This window comes from Lissotriton helveticus, chromosome 5_1 (assembly GCF_964261635.1).
Source record: "Lissotriton helveticus chromosome 5_1, aLisHel1.1, whole genome shotgun sequence".
NCBI lineage: Eukaryota > Metazoa > Chordata > Amphibia > Caudata > Salamandridae > Lissotriton > Lissotriton helveticus.
Window position 1 is genome coordinate 2,134,333,812 of NC_136065.1, and position 24,265 is coordinate 2,134,358,076.

A 24,265-nucleotide genomic window follows, 5' to 3' on the forward strand; every position below is an offset into this window, starting at 1 on the left:
GGCTGTGATGGCTCCTGTACCCCTCCTGTGGTGGATCCGGTCTCTGCCCTGGGTGGCTTCTGTCCCAGTCCTGGAGTGGCTCATGCAGCGAGGGTGAAGTTCTTGATGGGCCTCTTGTCAAAAAGGCTCCGCTCAAAATGTATATGAGTGGATGGCTGGATGAATTAGTGAAAGGGTGAATGAATGAATGAAAGATTGAATAGATGGATAATGAGAGAGGATGGATGGATTGATGAGTGAGTGGAAGGATGGAAGAGAGAAAAGGTAAATGGCTGGGTGTATGGGTGTAAGGGTAGCTGGATGGGTAAAAGGGTGGATGGATGAGTGAAAGGATAGATGAGTGAAAAGGTGGATGATGAATGAGTGGTGGGTGGATGGATAAGTGAAATGATAGATGGATTGATGAATTGATAAATGCAGGGGTGAATGGATGGATGAATGAGTGAAAGGGTGGATGTAAGGATGGATGAGTGAGTGAAAGGGAGGGTAAATGGACAAAATGATGAATAGATGAGTGAAGGAGTGAAAGGATAAATGGATGAGAGAAAGAGATGGATGAGTGATACGGTCAATGGATGGATTCATGAGTGGATTAGTAGATGGATGGGTAGGAGGATGGATGGAAGGAAGGATTGCTAAGTGAAAGGGTCGATGGAGAGAGAGAAAGGGAGGATGGATGGAGGACTGATAGAGTGGAAGGGTGGAAGGATGAGTGACTGGGTGGGTGGATGAGTAAGGGAAAGGATGGCTGGATGGGTGAAAGGGTGAATGGCTGGATGGATGAGTGAATGGATGGATGGGTAGAAGAGTGGATGGATGAGTGTACAGATGGATAGGGTGAAAGGGTGGATGGTTGGATAATGGATGGATGAGTGAAAGGATGGATGAGGGGATGGGTGAGTGAAATAATAGATGGAAGGATGCATGATGGATAGGTTTGCAAATTGTTGAATATGTTTGAATATGGCTGGGCTTACTTTTATACTATTGCGCGACCTCTGATGTGTCTGTAAAACGTATCCAATTGTCCTGTAGTTTTGTCCTGAATTTTGACCTCCTGTCCTGAATTTGTGTCCTGAATTTCGACCCTTTGTCCTGAATTTTTACACTCACCGTCCTGAATTTGCACCAATGCCAGTTGGTCACCCTAGGCTGGGACCGACCCCGTGATCTGGGGCAGGGGAGGGCGGATAGATCTGTTTCTGCTTTTAGAGCTCGGGGAAGTCAGTGACCGCTGGCACAGCATTGCACCCACCCACAGCGCGTACTGTACCCCACTGTGCCAACACTCGCCCCACAGAGGCCCCTGGCACAGCTCTGCACCCGACCCGCAGCGCGTACTGTACCCTACTGTGCCAACACTCGCCCCGCAGAGACCCCTGGCACAGCTCTGCACCGACCCGCAGCGTGTACTGTAGCAACACTCGCCCTGCAGAGACCGCTGGCACAGCATTGCACCGACCCACAGCGTGTACTGTACCCTTCTGTGCCAACACTCGCCCCACAGAGACCGCTGGCACAGCATTGCACCGACCCACAGCTCATACTGTACCCTACTATGCCAACACTCGCCCCGCAGAGACCCCTGGCACAGCTCTGCACCGACCCGCAGCGCGTACTGTACCCCACTGTGCCCACACTCGCCCCGCAGAGACCCCTGGCACAGCATTGCACCGACCCACAGCTCATACTGTACCCTACTATGCCAACACTCGCCCCGCAGAGACCCCTGGCACAGCTCTGCACCGACCCGCAGCGTGTACTGTAGCAACACTCGCCCTGCAGAGACCGCTGGCACAGCATTGCACCGACCCACAGCGTGTACTGTACCCTTCTGTGCCAACACTCGCCCCACAGAGACCGCTGGCACAGCATTGCACCGACCCACAGCGTGTACTGTACCCTTCTGTGCCAACACTCGCCCCGCAGAGACCCCTGGCACAGCTCTGCACCGACCCGCAGCGTGTACTGTACCCCACTGTGCCCACACTCGCCCCGCAGAGACCCCTGGCACAGCATTGCACCGACCCACAGCTCATACTGTACCCTACTATGCCAACACTCGCCCCGCAGAGACCCCTGGCACAGCTCTGCACCGACCCGCAGCGTGTACTGTAGCAACACTCGCCCTGCAGAGACCGCTGGCACAGCTCTGCACCGACCCGCAGCGTGTACTGTACCCCACTGTGCCCACACTCGCCCCGCAGAGACCGCTGGCACAGCATTGCACCGACCCACAGCGTGTACTGTACCCTTCTGTGCCAACACTCACCCCACAGAGACCGCTGGCACAGCATTGCACCGACCCACAGCGTGTACTGTACCCTTCTGTGCCAACACTCGCCCCACAGAGACCGCTGGCACAGCATTGCACCGACCCACAGCGTGTACTGTACCCTTCTGTGCCAACACTCGCCCCACAAAGACCGCTGGCACAGCATTGCAGCGACCCACAGCGTGTACTGTACCCTTCTGTGCCAACACTCGCCCCACAGAGACGCTGGCACAACACTGCACCCGACCCACAGCTCATACTGTACCCTACTGTGCCAACACTCGCCCCGCAGAGACCCCTGGCACACCGACCCGCAGCGTGTACTGTACCCTACTGTGCCAACACTCGCCCCGCAGAGACCCCTGGCACAGCTCTGCACCGACCCGCAGCGTGTACTGTACCCTACTGTGCCAACACTCGGCCTGCAGAGCCCCCTGGCACAGCATTGCACTCGACCCACAGCGCGTACTGTACCCTACTGTGCCAACACGCCCCGCAGAGACCGTTGGCACAGCATTGCACCGACCCGCAGCGTGTACTGTACCCTACTGTGCCAACACTCGCCCCACAGAGACGCTGGCACAGCATTGCACCGACCCGCAGCGTGTACTGTACCCTACTGTGCCAACACTCGCCCCACAGAGACCGCTGGCACAGCTCTGCGCCCGACCCACAGCGTGTACTGTACCCTACTATGCCAACACTCGCCCTGCAGAGACCGTTGGCACAACACTGCACCGACCCGCAGCGCGTACTGTACCCTACTGTGCCAACACTCGCCCTGCAGAGACCGCTGGCGCAGCACTGCACCGACCCACAGCGTGTACTGTACCCTACTGTGCCAACACTCGCCCCGCAGAGACCCCTGGCACACCGACCCGCAGCGTGTACTGTACCCTACTGTGCCAACACTCGCCCCGCAGAGACCCCTGGCACAGCTCTGCACCGACCCGCAGCGTGTACTGTACCCTACTGTGCCAACACTCGGCCTGCAGAGCCCCCTGGCACAGCATTGCACTCGACCCACAGCGCGTACTGTACCCTACTGTGCCAACACGCCCCGCAGAGACCGTTGGCACAGCATTGCACCGACCCGCAGCGTGTACTGTACCCTACTGTGCCAACACTCGCCCCACAGAGACGCTGGCACAGCATTGCACCGACCCGCAGCGTGTACTGTACCCTACTGTGCCAACACTCGCCCTGCAGAGACCGCTGGCACAGCTCTGCGCCCGACCCACAGCGTGTACTGTACCCTACTATGCCAACACTCGCCCTGCAGAGACCGTTGGCACAACACTGCACCGACCCGCAGCGCGTACTGTACCCTACTGTGCCAACACTCGCCCTGCAGAGACCGCTGGCGCAGCACTGCACCGACCCACAGCGTGTACTGTACCCTACTGTGCCAACACTCGCACTGCAGAGACCGTTGGCACAACACTGCACCGACCCACAGCGCGTACTGTACCCTTCTGTGCCAACACTCGCCCTGCAGAGACCGTTGGCACAACACTGCACCGACCCGCAGCGCGTACTGTACCCTACTGTGCCAACACTCGCCCTGCAGAGACCGTTGGCACAACACTGCACCGACCCGCAGCGCGTACTGTACCCCACTGTGCCAACACTCGCCCCACAGAGACCCCTGGCACAACACTGCACCGACCCGCAGCGCGTACTGTACCCTACTGTGCCAACACTCGCCCTGCAGAGATCCCTGGCACAACACTGCACCGACCCGCAGCATGTACTGTACCCTTCTATGCCAACACTCGCCCTGCAGAGACCGTTGGCACAACACTGCACCGACCCGCAGCGCGTACTGTACCCTACTGTGCCCACACTCGGCCTGCAGAGCCCCCGGCACAACATTGCACCGACCCACAGCGCGTACTGTACCCTACTGTGCCAACACTCGCCCTGCAGAGACCCCTGGCACAGCATTGCACCGACCCGCAGCGCGTACTGTACCCTACTGTGCCAACACTCGCACTGCAGAGACCGTTGGCACAACACTGCACCGACCCACAGCGCGTACTGTACCCTTCTATGCCAACACTCGCCCTGCAGAGACCGTTGGCACAACACTGCACCGACCCGCAGCGCGTACTGTACCCTTCTGTGCCAACACTCGCCCTGCAGAGACCCCTGGCACAACACTGCACCGACCCGCAGCGTCTACTGTACCCTACTGTGCCCACACTCGGCCTGCAGAGCCCCCTGGCAAAACATTGCATCGACCCACAGCGCGTACTGTACCCTACTGTGCCAACACTCGCACTGCAGAGACCGTTGGCACAACACTGCACCGACCCGCAGCGCGTACTGTACCCTTCTATGCCAACACTCGCCCTGCAGAGACCGTTGGCACAACACTGCACCGACCCGCAGCGCGTACTGTACCCCACTGTGCCAACACTCGCCCCACAGAGACCCCTGGCACAGCTCTACACCCGACCAAGAGCGTGTACTGTACCCTTCTGTGCCAACACTCGCCCTGCAGAGACCCCTGGCACAACACTGCACTGACCCTCAGCGCGTACTGTACCCTTCTGTGCCAACACTCGCCCTGCAGAGACCCCTGGCACAGCATTGCACCGACCCGCAGCGTGTACTGTACCCCACTGTGCCAACACTCGGCCTGCAGAGCCCCCTGGCACAACACTGCACCGACCCGCACCACAAATGGCGGGGGTCTGAAAAACAAAAAACTAAGGCTATAAATCACCTACTGTGCCCACGAGGTTCCCTCGGGATGAGTCTCCCTCACAGTGTGAAAACGAAACTGCTCTCCCTGCTCACAAAGCATGAACAATAAAAAGAGGACTAATGTCTCTTTTCCCCCTATGTGGCGGCCATTTTGGTACAGTCTCTCTCTCGGATCACCATCTTGGACTAGTCATTGTTGCTGGGCTATCAATTTATTTCACTATCTGAGGTGCATCAAGAACTCACCTTTTTAGGCTAAGCCCAACTACTACCACTACTGTACTCTGAACTACGGATCTGTGATCTATTGTACTCTGATGCACACCTATCTGTGTCATGTAACAGACTGCCTGCATCTGCATTCTGCTTTACAAGTATTATACTCGTTATATATTATTTATAGGTTTACCTGTAAACATAACTATTCCCCCAATTGTACACTGCACTACTCTGCACAATCTCCCCTGTTATGCTACCGCATGTATTTTAGGTCTATAGTTTTCAGAACTATTCCTCCAATTGTACTCTGCACTACCACTTTACACAATTCTGCAACCCGCACTGCATTACCTGTATTCACTTTACCTCTCTCTCATGTAATGCATCGACTGCTTCCTCACATATGCTTGTCGTCTCACTAGTGTATTTTCTGCCCGCTAGTGCCATTTTCTGATCCAGATAACCTGTTGTGTTTGCATGTGCATCTTGCTCCGGCATATCACTATTGTTCACCCACCCCCGCGCTACACTGCTACCATACCAACATGGAGCTCATCGGCAAACACACATATAAAATAAACTACCCTTCCGTGCTCACCAAAAAAGCTACTAAACGCTTTAAACACGACTTCCTTAGGTCCCACCCAGAAACACCCTTTGCCGACACCTACTTCTCATCGGTCAATGGACCCTTGAACACCGACATCATTTTCCACACCACACGCAGAGCGCAATGGAAAAAAATGTTCCTCACCCTTTTCACCGTCTCCACCACCAGGAAATCCGCACATGGCCTAACACTCTCCATCACATCGTCCCAACTCCTCCCAGGCAGAACCACCATCACTATTTACAACAACGGGATTGTCTTAATTCAAGCGACAGACAGGAACCTGGAACTACTTGACAACATGTTCCCCTCTCTCAAAGAGCACCTTTCCAACCCTCGGAGTTCCACGCATATCACCCCCTGTCCTACCTCCCCTAACGTCACAGCTCCCATCCTTAACTCTCCTAACCCAGTTCAGCAGCAAGAAGACACACACCTCACCTTCACACCCTGCTTCACAGTCAATCACCTGCCCGTCGCAGCTACCCCTCCCCGCCCCTCATTCACAGACATAGACCTGGTCCCTCCACACACCACTCGCTTTCCCAGCCCCCCTACTAACCTTCGTACCTCCGCTCATCCTCCTGTCTCCCCCTCCACACTTTGCACTCCCGTACCTTCCCCCGCACATTTTTTCTCAGAGCACCCCTCCTCCCCCAATGGCACCCCACACAACATGACTCTCTCTCCGACTTCCGCCCCCCCCACACTTAGCACTCCCGCCACGCCTAGCCTGCACCCCTCCTTCAACCTCCCACCCCCCTCGCTCACTCCTCAATATCCCACCTCCTCCCCCACAAACAGCCAGCCTTCACATCGCCCCCTTTTTCCCTTCCCCCCTAGCACGGATGCGCTCCCCAATAACACCTATCCTCTCGCTAACGCCCCCAACACCCTCATCAGCTCCGCCTCTCCACCCGGACTGCCCCCTGTCAACGTATTCGCCGGTTAAGCGCCAGTACCCCCCCCCCCCAACACGGCGCCCATCATCACCTTGGACATTATTATGTCCACCCTCCTCCAATTGACAGAAGAATTACACCCCATTAAAGAGTTGCTCTTCACACACCCCAGACACCCCCCCCCCCATCACCACCCTTACCACACCTAACACCACGTCCCCCTCACCTCCTACTCGCCCTACCACACAACACTCCACACACCGGACCGCTATCCCCCCTCGCAATACCAACAATCGCAATAACAATTGCAATCTCATTACTACCAAGCGCAATACTCCTCCTTCTACACCTAACAACACTTCCTCCTCACCTCCTACTCGCCTCATCACACATCTTTCCCCACATTGGACTTCTACCCCCTCTTGCAATACCACCAATCGCCCCAGACGCACTACCAACACGATCTCTGACCATGACGTACACACCCTTCTCCACTCTTACGACCCGGCTCCCCAAAAGCCACTAGCTACCAACAACATGTCCATCCCAACGATTATATCCAACCCCCTCAGGCACCAAAAGGATAACAACAGAGGCGCTGTCCCCAACAACCTCACTAATGTACCCCTCATTACAGAATCGTCCTCCACCCTTTGCACCCCTAGCCTTAAATGCATACTTCTCAACTGCAGATCGGCCCAAAGACATTCCACGGAGGTCGCCGACCTCATCATGTCCCTGGAACTGGACCTAGCCATTCTGACTGAAACATGGCTGTCTGATTCCTCTACACCTATACTGGATATCCTAGTCCCCCCCAACTACTGTATCATTAGACTTGACAGGGCCAAAAAGATAGGCGGTGGAATTGCCTGCATCTACAGAAGCAACCTCTCAGTCTCCAAAGTGGCCGTCCCCTCTCTTACTTCCTGTGAATACCTCTGCCTCGATATCATCAGCGAAAGCAAACCGGTATGCTCACTACACATTATATACCACCCACCTGGGGACAATCTCTCCTTCGTCCAACAACTCATGGATACAATATCAGCCAACTCAGGACGGCAGCACACCCAAATTTTCCTTGGCGACTACAATCTCCACTGGAATGACAGCAGTGACACAGTGGTAAACAGCCTCAAAAGCTTTCTCAACGCACTTGATCTCAACCAAATATGCAATAGCCCGACCCATAAGAGAGGTTCTACCCTTGACCTGATCATCTCCAAAGAGGGCGCTATTCAACTGGAGTCAATCCAACCTTGTGACTGGTCAGATCATCATATTGTCTCCTTCCTCATCAAGGAAAAAATCAGACTTAACTCAGTTCAACCCCCTAAGCACAATGTGTGGAAAAGAGACTTGAAGAAATTCAACCCAAACTCCCTACCGCCTAACAGCTGCAATCGCCTACTTCCCCCCTCCCGGCGTTACAGACGTTCAACTTCTGACTGACTACTATCTCAATACTATGTCCACAATAATCAATGAGGCGGCGCCCATGCAACTGAATAGAGTCTCGTCCAAGAAGACTTCCAACCCATGGTATGACGGAAGCCTCAATGAGGATAGATGCGAATGGCAGAGCGCACCTGGAGGTCAGCCCCTTCTGCAGTGCACCTAAAAAGTCTAAAGATACAGAGAAACGCCTACTTCAGGAAAATAAAACGCTCAAAAAGAGACTTCTTCAGCCTCCAGCTCGCCCAAGCTAAAAACCGTCCAAGAAAACTGTTTGAGTTAGTCAGAACACAATCCAAAGAGCAACCCCAGACACTCAGCTCCATGGACGTTACTCCTTCCTGTGAAGACTTCTCTGCCTTCTTTATCCAAAAAACTGAGAGAATAAGAAGCGATCTCCTCAATGACGCTATCCTGTACTCCAACCCCCGACACACAGCAGTGCCTCAACCAAAGAACAATGCTACTTGGTCATCCTTTGACACCTACTCCGAAGAAGAAATTGGCAGACTGCTCAGCACCTTGAAACCATCCAATCACCTCCCTGACCCCCTTCCTGCTAACGCTGTAAAAGACTTTTCCCCTTGGCTTCTCCCACTCTGGTCTAAGATTATCAATAGCTCTCTTCAACAAGGATCCATCCCCAACGCCCTCAAAGTAGGGCAAGTCACACCGCTACTAAAAAAACCAACAGCAGACCCCACTGATCTAAACAATTACCGCCCTATTACAAACATTCCCACTCTCGCTAAACTGTTGGAAAAATGCGTACAGCTACAACTGACTAAACACATAGATAAGTTTGATCTCCTAAACGCTCATCAGTCAGGCTTCCGAGCAGGGCACAGTACCGAAACTGCCATGACTCACATAGTGGACGATGCCCTCCAAATCCTAGACCAAAACGATACCTGCCTCCTCATCCTTCTGGATCTCTCCTCAGCATTCGATACAGTTGAACATGAGAACTTACTCGAACTGTTAAACACAAGAATGGGCATATCTGGGACTGTTCTAAAGTGGTTCACCTCATTTCTACACAACCGGACACAAAGAATCAAAAGCAACAACCTGCTGTCCTCTCCGGTACCTGTATCGCTAGGCGTCCCTCAAGGATCCTCCCTCTCCCCAACACTGTTCAACCTAGTTATGGAACCTCTCACTACGTTGCTACAGGCATCTAATGTGCACTTTCACATGTATGCCGACGACACCCAACTTTATCTCAAAATACAATCTCCCAAGGACATCATGCTTCTGAACACCACGATCAGAAACACCCAATCCTGGCTTGCTGAGAATCACCTCAAACTCAATGCTCTGAAGACCGAGTTCCTCCTGATCTCACCTCCCGCTAAAATATCCACGGCTCAAACATGACTTAAGCACTTAACGGCTCTAAATGTACAGCCCATCGTAGTAGACTTCAGCAAAATCTTTAGGCATAACACTTGACACCAATCTCAACATGCAGCAGCACATCAGCAAGGCAACCAAAGGAGCGAACTTCCAAATCAATACCCTGAGAAAACTTAAACCCTTCCTTCCTGCCAAAGACTTCCAAACTGCAGTACAATCTATAGTCACCCCGCACATAGAATACGGTAGCACCGCCCTCTGCGGGCTCCCCCTAACTACAACGGCACCCCTAAGAGCGTCCCTTAACGCCGCAGCGAGACTCATCACAGGCTCAAAAAAACACTCACATATCTCCCCAGACTTTAAATCACTGAACTGGCTACCTTTTGAAGCCAGAATACAACTGAAAATCGCATGCATGACACACAAGGCTGTGCACCTGAATTCACCCGCCTACCTCACTCAAAAGCTGACAATTTCGGGTGGCTCCCGAACTACTAGAAGCACAAACAATCTTTTGCTGAAACCTCGAAGATTTCGGAAGGAAAAAACGTATAAACGCTCCTTTTCAGGAATGGCACCCAGGATCTGGAACTCACTCCCTCCTGAAACAAGGCTCATCTCCTCCAACACAATCTTTAAGAAAGAAGTTAAAGCGATCCTCATGGCAAAATACACATGATCTACTATTCCGTATCACTCATGAATCTGCTCTGTAAGTCCTGCCCGACCCTGGTCTATTGTACCACCCGTATTATCGAATTACTTAACTGTATACGCTCACTCTTTGTATTTTGTTATAATGTTTGATGCACCTGGTTGATTATGTATATTGTTATATTGTTGACGCACCTGGTTGACTTTGCACACTTTACCCTCTCCACCTCAACGATCCCTACTTCCCTACTACTGTCGCACCTGTGGGACTATACATCCTGCACACACCCACCTCAACTTTGCCCACCTTTAAACTCTAAATATTCTAAACACGCTTAAGCAAGTATATGCTCCTTATTATTGTACTTTATACTATTGACGCAATTGTTTGTCTATACACAGTGTACCGACACTACCTCACCTGTGACCTACCTCATGTCCTTTGACCTACCTATGTAACTAGCACCTTGTACCTAACTACCTCATATATTACTTTGTATATACGCTTTATTACTTTGTATTTTTATCCCCATGCCCTTGTAAAGCGCTCTGATATCTGCAAAGATCTTGTTCGCGCTATATAAAACTTTCAAAATAAATAAATAAGTACTGTACCCTACTGTGCCAACACTCGCCCCACAGAGGCGCTGGCACAACACTGCACCGACCCTCAGGGCGTACTGTACCCTTCTGTGCCAACACTCGCCCTGCAGAGACCCCTGGCACAGCATTGCACCGACCCGCAGCGTGTACTGTACCCCACTGTGCCAACACTCGGCCTGCAGAGCCCCCTGGCACAACACTGCACCGACCCGCAGCGCGTACTGTACCCTACTGTGCCAACACTCGCCCCACAGAGACGCTGGCGCAGCTCTACACCCGACCAACAGCGCGTGCTGTACCCTTCTGTGCCAACACTCGCCCCACAGAGACCCCTGACGCAGCTCTACACCCGACCAACAGCGCGTACTGTACCCTACTGTGCCAACACTCGCCCTGCAGAGACCCCTGGCGCAGCTCTACACCCTTAACAGCTCGTACTGTACCCTTCTATGCCAACACTCGCCCCACAGAGACGCTGGCACAGCACTGCACCGACCCACAGCGTGTACTGTACCCTTCTGTGCCAACACTCGCCCCACAGAGACCCCTGGCGCAGCTCTACACCCTTAACAGCTCTTACTGTACCCTACTGTGCCAACACTCGCCCTGCAGAGACCGCTGGCACAGCATTGGACCGACCCGCAGCGCGTACTGTACCCTTCTGTGCCAACACCTGCCCTGTAGAGCCCCCTGGCGCAGCACTGCACCGACCCACAGCGTGTACTGTACCCTACTGTGCCAACTCGCCCCACAGAGACCGCTGGCACAGCATTGGACCGATCCACAGCTCATACTGTACCCTTCTGTGCAAACACTCGGCCTGCAGAGAGCTCTGGCACAGCTCTACACCCGACCAACAGCTCATACTGTACCCTTCTGCGCCAACACTCGCCCTGCAGAGCCCCCTGGCGCAGCTCTACACCCGACCAACAGCGCGTACTGTACCCTACTGTGCCAACACGCCCCGCAGAGACCCCTGGCACAGCTCTACACCCGACCAACAGCGTGTACTGTACACTACTGTGCCAACACGCCCCGCAGAGACCCCTGGCACAACTCTACACCCGACCAACAGCGTGTACTGTACCCTACTGTGCCAACACGCCCCGCAGAGACCCCTGGCTCAGCTCTACACCCGACCAACAGCGTGAACTGTACCCTTCTATGCCAACACTCGCCCCACAGACGCTGGCACAGCTCTGCAGCCGACCAACAGCGTGTACTGTACCCTACTGTGCCAACACTCGCCCTGCAGAGCCCCCTGGCACAGCTCTGCACCCGACCACCAGCGTGTACTGTACCCTACTGTGCCAACACGCCCCGCAGAGACCCCTGGCACAGCTCTACACCCGACCAACAGCTCATACTGTACCCTTCTGCGCCAACACTCGCCCTGCAGAGCCCCCTGGCGCAGCTCTGCACCCGACCAACAGCGTGTACTGTACCCTACTGTGCCAACACGCCCCGCAGAGACCCCTGGCACAGCTCTACACCCGACCAACAGCGTGTACTGTACCCTTCTATGCCAACACTCGCCCCACAGACGCTGGCACAGCTCTGCAGCCGACCAACAGCGTGTACTGTACCCTACTGTGCCAACACTCGCCCTGCAGAGCCCCCTGGCACAGCTCTGCACCCGACCAATAGCGTGTACTGTACCCTACTGTGCCAACACGCCCCGCAGAGACCCCTGGCACAGCTCTACACCCGACCAACAGCTCATACTGTACCCTTCTGCGCCAACACTCGCCCTGCAGAGCCCCCTGGCGCAGCTCTGTACCCGACCAACAGCGTGTACTGTACCCTACTGTGCCAACACGCCCCGCAAAGACCCCTGGCACAGCTCTACACCCGACCAACAGCGTGTACTGTACCCTTCTATGCCAACACTCGCCCTGCAGAGCCCCCTGGCACAGCTCTGCACCCGACCAACAGCGTGTACTGTACTAACACTCGCCGTAGAGAGACCCCTGGCACAGCTCTGCACCCTACCAAGAGCGTGTACTGTACCCTACTGTGCCAACACTCGCACTGTAGAGCCCCCTGGCACAGCTCTGCACCCGACCAACAGCGTGTACTGTACCCTTCTATGCCAACATTCGCCCCACAGAGACCCCTGGCACAGCTCTGCACCCGACCAAGAACGTGTACTGTACCCTACTGTGCCAACACTCGCCCTGCAGAGCCCCCTGGCACAGCACTGCACCGGCCCACAGCGTGTCCTGTACCCTTCTGTGCAAACACTCGCCCCACAGAGACCTCAGACACAGCTCTTCACACTGACTCGTAGCGTGTACTGTACTCTTATCCAGTATTGGGGTATCTTTCATAGATTCACATGCCTGAATCATTCCCCGTCGCCGACATGGGCGTTCCACGGTAAAATACGAAAGTAGTGCCATAAATAACAAATAGGCCCAAAAGAGGCCAACGGCCATATCTTAGTAGCCTATCTACGTCCTTATAGGTAAAGGACCAAAAGTCAGCTCCAACCAATCAGCCATCAGCACCTTCTAGAACGCTCCCAACAGAAGCAGTTCTCAGATTTTCAACGCACGTCGTGTGGAAGGGAGTCTCCCTGAGTGCTACTCAGTTTATTTCTCTTCAGCTCTTCAAGCAACTATGTCTGACAAGAAAGGCCTCTTCCGCTCCTGCAGGACCTGTGGGAAGAAGAGGGTCCATGTTGATGATCTTCATAAAGATTGTCTTTATTGCCTCTACCCCAAACATGAGGCTAAAGACTGTAAAATCTGCTGTACCTTTCCCAGCAAGACTCAGAGAGGCAAGATTACTCTTATGGCTCAAGTCTAAAGAACAACCTCCTTCTTCGACATAAACCTGTTCATAAAGAGAGGAGTTTTAAACATTCCTTTGAGCCAGCGTCGTCTCCGCCTTCTACTCCACTCACAGAGTGTCCAAGATCATCTTCTTCAGACTCCGTAGAAAATACATCAAGAAATCTGTGTCGACGACGACTGTTACCTCATCGTCGACAATATGTGTTATGCCGTAGACGCCCTCGTCAACGGCGCCTGTTACGACAACGGCGATTTCATCTCCTATCTCGTCGACAAGAATCACCATTACGAGGAGACCATCGTCGAAGTCCGTCGTCGAAGAAGTCGTCGAAGAAGCCTTCGATGAGACTACCGTTGACAAAGATACCAACGACACCGTCGACGACATCGTCGACAGGAGAGACACCGATGACGGCACCGTCAACGAAGAGCCCGCTGATGATACCACTGTTGACAACAGTACCGTGGACGAGAGACCTTCCTACAATTCTTATTTCAGCGCCATCGACGACCCAGTCGACTAGAGTTTCCTAATTAAACGTTTCAGAGGCATTTTCAACAGCCTTTTCAGGAATTTCGCCTCTACCGCCAACCCCCCTCTTAGAGGGCTTCATAGAGGACGAGGATTATGATGAGGAGGATCTGTACGGAGTGGCTCATAGTCCATCTGAGCTCAATGTTAAGTGCCAAGACACTGATGAGGACGATCATTACCAAGAGATGCATTATTATCATGAGCAATATATGGCTCCATGTAACTCATACCAGTTCCATCACAGGCAAGAATCTCGACAGAAGGAGATGGCTCATCTTCCTCCAGCACTTATTTGAGACCTACAAACTATGTTGGCGGATTATTGTCAGAGATTTCCTCCTCAATTACTTCCGACAGAGAACCCACTTCCGCCAGTAGAGGTTCCTGTTCCAATTCCAGAGCCTGCTCTACCTAGTACACCATCTTCTATACAAGGTCCACCTGACACTGGACACCAAGACACTTCCTCCTCGGATGAAGAGGTTGAGGAAGGTGAATTAACTAACCAGGCAAATGCTCCAGATCCTTGGGACGATTATATCATCGAAACACCATCTCCGCCTCCACATTTACCCTCTGATTCTCCTCCTGAAGACATCGGAGTATTTCATAATTTGATGCAGAGATCACCCACTAGGTTCCACCCCCTATTACTGTCAAACAGACTGTTTTTACATGACTTCAAGAAGAATACTACAAAGATCATACGCTCTATTCCTATCATCGATTACATCTGGCAGGAGGGAGTGAAAATCATGAAGACACCAGCATCCATAAGGGCGGTGCTACCTCGTATAGAAAAAATACCGCGCTCCAGAGAACAGTCCATCTAGCCTCGTGGGTCACCCGAACCAGATTCGGTCATATCTCAGGCTGCACAGCGGTGTTCGAAAAGCCCGGCAACACCGATTACCACTCCTCCAGACAAAGAGGGACGTCGTATGGACCTTTTGAGGCAGAAATTCTTCTCTATGGCGGCAGCATCAATTAGGGCTGCTAATGCCTTGGCAATCATTGTTATGGCCGCAAATGAGGTCCGATATAGCGGGATTGATAGATCTTATCCCTAAGGATCAAAGAGCGGAGGCACGGAAGATTTTATTAGAGGGTGAGCGAGCTGCCTCCGAAACAATTGATTGTGCGTTGGACATTGCCGACACAAGCTTTTGGCAGTTAGCTGCGGCAGCAGTTCTTCAGCGCCAAGATTGGCTGAGGGCAACCATTTTTAGACCCGAAATTCAGACGAAGATCCTGGACATGGCCTATGATGGAGATTCACTCTTCGGGAAACCTATTGAAGACCCTCTTTTAGCAATTAAAAATGACACAGGCACCGCAAAATATTTAGGTGCTCTACAGTATAGACGTATACCTTTCAGAGGACGAGGATTAACTACATATCTGGCGGCTATCTGTCGAATCAACAGTATTGTCAATACCTGCCTCAATATTGCCAGTCTTACAACCAATCGTCTTACCGTCAGTCATTGACGGCTGGTTTCTCTCGCCAGAGTGGCCGGAAGCGAACACAGCAACAAGGCCGTGACTCTGCCAGGAAACAATGAGCTTCTCAGGGTGCCAGTCAGTTTTACCTCCCTACCCGTGGGCGCAAAAATGTCTGCTTATGGACGGCGGTGGCACGAGATCACTTCAGACCGCTGGGTACTGGACCTAGTCACCAAGGTTCACACACTGGAATTTGACCAGAAACCACCTACCACTCCACCCAGGTGTCCCCCTCCCCCTTGTCTTCACTTATTGTGCAAATAAGTCTTGATTATGCTCCTAAAGAAGCGATAGAGGAAGTACCATCAAAGCAGAAAGGAACAGGTTTCTATTCACGTTTCTTCCTAATCAAAAAGAAGTCAGGATAATGAAGAACGATTATGGATCTCCGCTAACTCAACAAGTTTCTCAAGAAACAAACATTCTGGATGGTAACACTTTCCGATATTCTGGGATGCTCAAACAAAGGGGATTTCATGACTTCTCTGGACATGGAAGACGCATAATTTCATATCCTTCATATCCCTAGCCATCCAAAACATTGAAAGTATCTACGATTCAAAATGGCTGGCACCCACTATCAATTCAAGGTGCTCCCGTTTAGCCTAAAATCAACAACGCGGATATGCAAAGTGTGGCCAGCGCCTAAATATGGATACAAGTACCTTGTGCGATGAAGATTCGCTCATACGATCAAGTCTCACAAAAGGAAATGAGCATCAACACATTGATATATCCGGCGACCCTCTACCACGCCAGCTATGTACCTTAAGTGAGAGGGCGGGGCTATGGAATCCGAGTTTAACCCGAATTGGAAACATGAGACCCTGGCAGGTAGTAGACTGCCACACTGCTCCATATACTTGTATGCTTGTGAGGACATCAACGGCTTCATATATCAGTACTTCAAGGATTTGGCACAGTCACATTTATTTAAAAAAAATAATTGGGGGAGAGTGTGGCAGCTACAATTTGCTACCAGGCCTTTCCTTTCTAAATAATGTAAATGTGCACAGTTTCTATATTGTTTTTTATTTACTGCTTTAACCCCTTCACTGCGGCAACTATTCCGCCGCAGTGCTAAGGGGGCGGGGCGGAACTGCTCCGTCACCAGCCGGGGTTGAGCTGTGCTCATGACGGAGCGGTTCGGTCACGGCCCCACTCGCTCAATGGAACCTCCAGCGCAGGCGCGGAATTCGCGCCGCGCAGGCACGCCGAGCGGGCCGTGACGGAACCGCTCCGTCATCAGCACAGCGCCACCGCAGCTGATGACGGAGCGGTCCGTCATCAGCAGGGGAGGGGTTAAGTTCGCTGCCCGCCTTCATGAAATAGTAAGTAATGGTAAGCATCAGTAATGGTAAACGTCAGTAATGGTAGCCTCAGTGATGGTAGGCCTCAATAATGCTAGGCCTCAGTAATGGTAGGCCTCAGTAATGGTAGGCCTCAGAAGTGTGGCTCACTGGTTAGAGGAGGCAGACCTGGAAGCAGAGGTCAGCCCGGGACCAGGGTTCAATTCCCGGCTCGGCGGGGTCTTGAGTCCTAAAATGTCCATGGACTCGACAATTCTCGCTCCGGTGCCTTCTCGATTCACGGGTTCACACTCTGCGACTCTGGGCAATAGCTTGCTTAATCTCCACAACGGCCCCTCGCGGCGGGATGCCTGGCTTTCACCTTGCGGATACCCTGCTGGGGTTATCTCACAGGGGAATACCAGGACGGGTTCCCTAAGCAAGCGCTTAGAAACCGCTTGGTGATTTGCGCTATATAAATTCCTGTACATTTACATTCAGTAATGGTAGCCTCAGTGATGGTAGGCCTCACTAATGCTAGGCCTCACTAATGCTAGGCCTCAGTGAAGGTAGCTTCAGTGATGGTAGCATCAGTAATGGTAAGCATCAGTAATGGTAAGCCTCAGTGATGGTAAGACTCAGTAATGGTAAGCCTCAGTGATGGTAAGCCTCCATGATGGTAGCATCAATAATGGTAAGCATCATTAATGGTAAGCCTTAGTGATGGTAAGCATCATTAATGGTAGCATCAGTAATGGTAAGCCTCTGTGATGGTAAGACTCAGTAATGGTAAGCCTCAGTAATGGTAAGCCTCAGTAATGGTAAGCCTCAGTAATGGTAAGACTCAGTAATGGTAAGCCTCAGTGATGGTAAGCATCAGTAATGGTAGCATCAGTAATGGTAACCATCAGTAATGGTAACCATCAGTAATGGTAGCATCAGTAATGGTAGCCTCAGTAATGGTAAGCATCAGTAATGGTAAGCATCAGTAATGGTAAGCCTCAGTAATGGTAAGCCTCAGTAATGGTAAGCCTCAGTAATGGTAAGCCTCAGTGATGGTAAGCCTCAGTGATGGTAAGCCTCAGTAATGGTAGCATCAGTAATGGTAAGCCTCAGTGATGGTAAGACTCAGTAATGGTAAGCCTCAGTAATGGTAAGCCTCAGTAATGGTAAGCCTCAGTAATGGTAAGCCTCAGTAATGGTAAGCCTCAGTGATGGTAAGCATCAGCAATGGTAGCATCAGTAATGGTAACCATCAGTAATTGTAACCATCAGTAATGGTAGCATCAGTAATGGTAGCCTCAGTAATGGTAAGCATCAGTAATGGTAAGCATCAGTAATGGTAAGCCTCAGTAATGGTAAGCCTCAGTAATGGTAAGCCTCAGTAATGGTAAGCCTCAGTAATGGTAAGCCTCAGTGATGGTAAGCATCAGCAATGGTAGCATCAGTAATGGTAAGCATCAGTAATGGTAGCCTCAGTGATGGTAGCCTCAGTAATGGTACGCCTCAGTAATGGTACGCCTCAGTAATGGTAGCCTCAGTAATGGTAGCCTCAGTAATGGTAGCCTCAGTAATGGTAGCCTCAGTAATGGTAAGCCTCAGTAATGGTAAGCCTCAGTGATGGTAAGCCTCAGTGATGGTAAGCCTCAGTGATGGTAAAAAAAAAAAAAAAAGCCTCAGTGATGATAGCCTCAGTAATGGTAAGCATCATTAATGGTAAGCCTCAGTAATTGTAGCCTCAGTAATGGTAGCCTCAGTAATGGTAAGCCTCAGTAATGGTAAGCCTCAGTGATGGTAAGCCTCAGTGATGGTAAGCCTCAGTGATGGTAAGCCTCAGTGATGGTAAGCCTCAGTGATGGTAAGCCTCAGTGATGGTAAGCCTCAGTGATGGTAAGCCTCAGTAATGGTAAGCCTCAGTAATGGTAGCCTCAGTAATGGTAGCCTCAGTAATGGTAGCCTCAGAAATGGTAGCCTCAGTAATGGTAAGCCTCAGTAATGGTAAGCCTCAGTGATGGTAAGCCTCAGTGATGGTAAGCCTCAGTGATGGTAAAAAAAAAAAAAAAAGCCTCAGTGATGATAGCCTCAGTAATGGTAAGCATCATTAATGGTAAGCCTCAGTAATTGTAGCCTCAGTAATGGTAGCCTCAGTAATGGTAAGCCTCAGTAATGGTAAGCCTCAGTGATGGTAAGCCTCAGTGATGGTAAGCCTCAGTGATGGTAAGCCTCAGTGATGGTAAGCCTCAGTGATGGTAAGCCTCAGTGATGGTAAGCCTCAGTGATGGTAAGCCTCAGTAATGGTAAGCCTCAGTGATGGTAAGCCTCAGTGATGGTAAGCCTCAGTGATGGTAAGCCTCAGTGATGGTAAGCCTCAGTGATGGTAAGCCTCAGTGATGGTAAGCCTCAGTGATGGTAAGCCTCAGTGATGGTAAGCCTCAGTGATGGTAAGCCTCAGTGATGGTAAGCCTCAGTGATGGTAAGCCTCAGTGATGGTAGCATCAGTAATGGTAAGCCTCAGTAATGGTAAGCCTCAGTAATGGTAAGCCTCAGTAATGGTAAGCCTCAGTAATGGTAATCCTCAGTAATGGTAATCCTCAGTAATGGTAATCCTCAGTAATGGTAAACCTCGGTAATGGCAGCATCAGTAATGGTATCCTCAGTAATGGTAAGCATCAGTGATGGTAGCCTCAGTAATGGTTGCCTCGGTAATGGTTGCCTCGGTAATGGTAGCATCAGTAATGGTAAGCCTCAGTGATGGTAATCCTCAGTAATGGTAATCCTCAGTAATGGTAATCCTCAGTAATGGTAAGCATCAGTAATGGTAAGCATCAGTAATGGTAAGCCTCAGTAATGGTAAGCCTCAGTAATGGTAAGCCTCAGTAATGGTAAGCCTCAGTAATGGTAAGCCTCAGTAATGGTAAGCCTCAGTAATGGTAAGCCTCAGTAATGGTAAGCATCAGTAATGGTAAGCATCAGTAATGGTAAGCATCAGTAATGGTAAGCCTCAGCAATGGTAGCATCATTAATGGTAAGCATCAGTAATGGTAAGCATTAGTGATGGTAAGCATTGGTAAGCCTCAGTAATGGTAAGCCTCAGTAATGGTAAGCCTCAGTAATGGTAAGCCTCAGTAATGGTAAGCCTCAGTAATGGTAAGCCTCAGTAATGGTAAGCATCAGTAATGGTAAGCATCAGTAATGGTAAGCATCAGTAATGGTAAGCCTCAGCAATGGTAGCATCATTAATGGTAAGCATCAGTAATGGTAAGCATTAGTGATGGTAAGCATTGGTAAGCCTCAGTAATGGTAAGCCTCAGTGATGGTAAGCCTCAGTAATAGTAAGCCTCAGTAATGGTAAGCCTCAGTAATGGTAAGCCTCAGTAATGGTAAGCCTCAGTAATGGTAAACCTCAGTAATGGTAAACCTCAGTAATGGTAAGCCTCAGTAATGGTAAGCCTCAGTAATGGTAAGCCTCAGTAATGGTAAGCCTCAGTAATGGTAATCCTCAGTAATGGTAAGCATCAGTAATGGTAAGCATCAGTAATGGTAAGCCTCAGTAATGGTAAGCCTCAGTAATGGTAAGCCTCAGCAATGGTAAGCCTCAGCAATGGTAAGCCTCAGTAATGGTAAGCCTCAGCAATGGTAAGCCTCAGTAATGGTAAGCCTCAGTAATGGTAAGCCTCAGTAATGGTAAGCCTCAGTAATGGTAAGCCTCAGTAATGGTAAGCATCAGTAATGGTAAGCATCAGTAATGGTAAGCCTCAGCAATGGTAGCATCATTAATGGTAAGCATCAGTAATGGTAAGCATTAGTGATGGTAAGCATTGGTAAGCCTCAGTAATGGTAAGCCTCAGTGATGGTAAGCCTCAGTAATGGTAAGCCTCAGTAATGGTAAGCCTCAGTAATGGTAAGCCTCAGTAATGGTAAGCCTCAGTAATGGTAAGCCTCAGTAATGGTAAACCTCAGTAATGGTAAGCCTCAGTAATGGTAAGCCTCAGTAATGGTAGCATCAGTAATGGTAGCCTCAGTGATGGTAAGCATTAGTGATGGTAAGCATTGGTAAGCCTCAGTAATGGTAAGCCTCAGTAATGGTAGCATCAGTAATGGTAGCATCAATAATGGTAGCCTTAGTAATGGTAAGCCTCAGTAATAGTAAGCCTTAGTAATGGTAAGCCTCGGTAATGGTAAGCCTCAGTAATGGTAAGCCTCAGTAATGGTAAGCCTCAGTAATGGTAAGCCTCAGTAATGGTAGCATCAGTGATGGTAGCCTCAGTGATGGTAGCCTCAGTAATGGTAAGCCTCAGTAATGGTAAACCTCAGTAATGGTAAGCCTCAGTAATGGTAAGCCTCAGTAATGGTAGCATCAGTAATGGTAGCCTCAGTGATGGTAAGCATTAGTGATGGTAAGCATTGGTAAGCCTCAGTAATGGTAAGCCTCAGTAATGGTAGCATCAGTAATGGTAGCATCAATAATGGTAGCCTTAGTAATGGTAAGCCTCAGTAATAGTAAGCCTTAGTAATGGTAAGCCTCGGTAATGGTAAGCCTCAGTAATGGTAAGCCTCAGTAATGGTAAGCCTCAGTAATGGTAAGCCTCAGTGATGGTAGCCTCAGTGATGGTAGCCTCAGTGATGACAGCCTCAGTAATGGTAAGCATCAGTAATGGTAAGCATCAGTAATGGTAGCATCAGTAATGGTAAGCATCAGTAATGGTAGCCTCAGTAATGGTAAGCATTAGTGATGGTAAGCATTGGTAAGCCTCAGTAATGGTAGAATCAGTAATGGTAGCATCAGTAATGGTAGCCTCAGTGATGACAGCCTCAGTAATGGTAAGCATCAGTAATGGTAAGCATCAGTAATGGTAGCATCAGTAATGGTAAGCATTAGTGATGGTAAGCATTGGTAAGCCTCAGTAATGGTAGCAGCATCAATAATGGTAAGCCTCAGTAATGGTAGCCTCAGTAATAGTAAGCCTTAGTAATGGTAAGCCTCAGTAATGGTAAGCCTCCGTAATGGTAGCCTCAGTAATGGTAATCCTCAGTAATGGTAGCCTCAGTAATGGTAGCCTCCGTAATGGTAGCCTCAGTAATGGTAAGCCTCAGTAATGGTAGCCTCAGTAATGGTAGCCTCAGTAATGGTAAGCCTCAGTAATGGTAAGCCTCAGTAATGGTAAGCCTCAGTAATGGTAAGCCTCAGTAATGGTAAGCCTCAGTAATGGTAAGCCTCAGTAATGGTAAGCCTCAGTAATGGTAAGCCTCAGTAATGGTAGCCTCAGTAATGGTAAGCCTCAGTAATAGTAAGCATCAGTAACGGTAAGCCTCAGTAACGGTAAGCCTCAGTAACGGTAAGCCTCAGTAACGGTAAGCCTCAGTAACGGTAAGCCTCCGTAATGGTAAACATCATTAATGGTAAGCATCATTAATGGTAAGCATCATTAATGGTAAGCCTCAGTAATGGTAGACATCAGTAATGGTAGCATCAGTAATGGTAAGCCTCAGTAACGGTAAGCCTCAGTAACGGTAAGCCTCAGTAACGGTAAGCCTCAGTAATGGTAAGCCTCCGTAATGGTAAACATCATTAATGGTAAGCATCAGTAATGGTAGCATCATTAATGGTACGCCTCAGTAATGGTAGACATCAGTAATGGTAGACATCAGTAATGGTGGCATCAGTAATGGTAGCCTCAGTGATGACAGCCTCAGTAATGGTAAGCATCAGTAATGGTAAGCATCAGTAATGGTAAGCATCAGTAATGGTAGCATCAGTAATGGTAAGCATCAGTAATGGTAAGCCTCAGTAATGGTAAGCATCAGTAATGGTAAGCATCAGTAATGGTAAGCATCAGTAATGGTAAGCCTCAGTAATGGTAAGCCTCAGTAATGGTAAGCATCAGTAATGGTAAGCATCAGTAATGGTAAGCCTCAGTAATGGTAAGCCTCAGTAATGGTAAGCCTCAGTAACGGTAAGCCTCAGTAATGGTAAGCCTCCGTAATGGTAAACATCATTAATGGTAGCATCATTAATGGTACGCCTCAGTAATGGTAGACATCAGTAATGGTAGCATCAGTAATGGTAAGCCTCAGTAATGGTTGCCTCAGTGATGACAGCCTCAGTAATGGTAAGCATCAGTAATGGTAAGCCTCAGTAATGGTAGCATCAGTAATGGTAAGCATCAGTAATGGTAAGCCTCAGTAATGGTAAGCCTCAGTAATGGTAGCATCAGTAATGGTAAGCATCAGTAATGGTAAGCCTCAGTAATGGTAAGCCTCAGTAATGGTAAGCATCAGTAATGGTAGCATCAGTAATGGTAGCCTCAGTGATGACAGCCTCAGTAATGGTAAGCATCAGTAATGGTAAGCCTCAGTAATGGTAGCATCAGTAATGGTAAGCATCAGTAATGGTAAGCATCAGTAATGGTAAGCCTCAGTAATGGTAAGCATCAGTGATGGTAAGCCTCAGTGATGGTAAGCCTCAGTGATGGTAGCCTCTGTAATGGTAAGCCTCAGTAATGGTAAGCCTCAGTAATGGTAAGCCTCAGTGATGGTAAGCATCAGTGATGGTAACCCTCAGTGATGGTAAGCCTCAGTGATGGTAGCCTCAGTAATGGTAATCCTCAGTAATGGTAGCCTCAGTAATGGTAAGCATCAGTAATGGTAAGCCTCAGTAATGGAAAGCATCAGTAATGGTAGCATCAGTGATGGTAAGCATCAGTGATGGTAAGCATCAGTAATGGTAGCATCAGTGATGGTAAGCATCAGTGATGGTAAGCATCAGTGATGGTAAGCATCAGTGATGGTAAGCATCAGTGATGGTAACATCAGTAATGGTAAGCATCAGTAATGGTTGCCTCAGTAATGGGAGCATCAGTACTGGTAGCCTCAGTAATGGTAAGCATCAGTAATGGTAGAATCAGTAATGGTAAGCATCAGTAATGGTAGCATCAGTAATGGTAGCATCAGTAATGGTAAGCATCAGTAATGGTAAGCATCAGTAATGGTAGCATCAGTAAAGGTAGCCTCAGTAATGGTAAGCATCAGTAATGGTAAGCATCAGTAATGGTAAGCATCAGTAATGGTAAGCATCAGTAAAGGTAGCCTCAGTAATGGTAAGCCTCAGTGATGGTAGCATCAGTAATGGTAAGTATCAGTAATGATAGCATCAGTAATGGTAAGCCTCAGTAATGGTAAGCCTCAGTAATGGTAAGCCTCAGTAATGGTAAGCCTCAGTAATGGTAAGCATCAGTAATGGTAGCATCAGTAATGGTAAGCTCCGCTTTCTACATTAGGTTTTAACTTTTGGAAAGACAACATTGAGACAAAAACTGTCTGGGGCACAAAAGACTGGCAGGTT

At 50.0% G+C, this 24,265-nt stretch overlaps 1 protein-coding gene across 17 annotated transcripts in view; it reads left to right on the forward strand.

Annotated features, from left to right (window-relative positions):
* FNBP1 (formin binding protein 1) overlaps positions 1-24,265 on the forward strand; it is an 878,539-nt gene that overhangs the window by 213,737 nt on the left and 640,537 nt on the right. Inside the window, exon 1 of one of the 17 annotated variants that reach the window (XM_078646236.1) lies at positions 10,232-10,250. The exons of the other annotated variants lie outside the window; for them this stretch is intronic. The gene's annotated coding sequence lies outside the window, so the exon portion shown is untranslated. Of the gene's footprint in view, positions 1-10,231; positions 10,251-24,265 lie in introns of those variants that run through there. 17 annotated transcript variants of the gene reach the window in all.